The sequence below is a fragment of the Frieseomelitta varia genome, unplaced genomic scaffold, assembly GCF_011392965.1.
Source record: "Frieseomelitta varia isolate USP_RPSP 00005682 unplaced genomic scaffold, Fvar_1.2 scaffold_312, whole genome shotgun sequence".
Taxonomy (NCBI): Eukaryota; Metazoa; Arthropoda; class Insecta; order Hymenoptera; family Apidae; genus Frieseomelitta; species Frieseomelitta varia.
The window spans coordinates 105,709-106,826 of record NW_025110049.1 but is presented as its reverse complement, the minus strand read 5'-3'; positions in this window follow the sequence as shown (position 1 = coordinate 106,826).

Genomic DNA, 1,118 nt, shown 5'->3' with positions numbered 1-1,118 from the left:
TTTTTTGTTTTCGTTCTCGTCTCACTGAAATCTAATTTCGGTTGTGTGCTTTCAAGACGAAGGAGAGGCCAAGGTGTTGGATCGCGTCATCCCTTTGTCGTTCACTGAATGCTCAACATAGATTAGGTTATAAGCTTTATATGTTATTACCTATGTAACGATTAATGTAAATTATTGTTTTTCTTTTTCCTCTCTTTATAAGACTCAGGGCTTACGGCTCCGCAGACGGGGCCAAGCCTCGCGACAGGATGACGCGACTCGAAACACCTCTCTTTCCTCTTTTTTTTTTTTTTAAACTTCTCTCTAGTTTTACGTAGGTTGCTCGTGTAGTTCTGTTCGCGTTCGTTTTGTTTCCCCTTTTTATTCTGTCACATCTAGAGAGAGAACGAGAGACAGCCCTTACACGAAAACCTCGGTTTTATACACACTATTAATTTATAACCGGCGTACCAGCGATGCATACATACATACATACATACATATATATATATATATATATATTTTTTTTTTTTTCGTTGCACAAACACTATCGCCGATGTCACCATCGCTATCACCCCTCCCCCCCCCCCTCCCCCTCGACACACGAGATCTCGCTTTCAAAATTTAGCTTTAAAACTTTCGATGCGGACGCTGATGCAGGTGCAATACATCACGGATGTGCATATGTACACTTAGGATCGTGCCGCGGTGCGTTGAAAACTATGCGAGTTTCGCTTGAAAAATAGTCGCCCCCGCTCTGCCAGAAAAAAAAGAAAAGAGAAGAAAGACAGAACAAAAGCAGATGAAAGAACAAAAACCGAATGGGAGAAAAAAAAAGAAAGAAAGCACGAGAGAAGAAAAAGTCGGGGAAAAAAAAATTGGTCGCGAAATAACGGGCGGAAGACGCGTTACGCGCTACCCGCTCTTCCGTTCTTCGATGTCCTTTTGTCTCAAATGTTTCCGTGTAATTGAATAGCTGGTTCGCGTTAAACTTGTTACATGTTCACGCGCGATTCTCTACGTTTCGTGAGCACGCGTGCTGCGCCGTTTCGCTTTCGTGTCGTAACATGGAAAGAAGCACGGACAGACACGGCGCGACAAAACGAAAGACACTCTCTTTCTCTTTGTTCCCTCTTGTT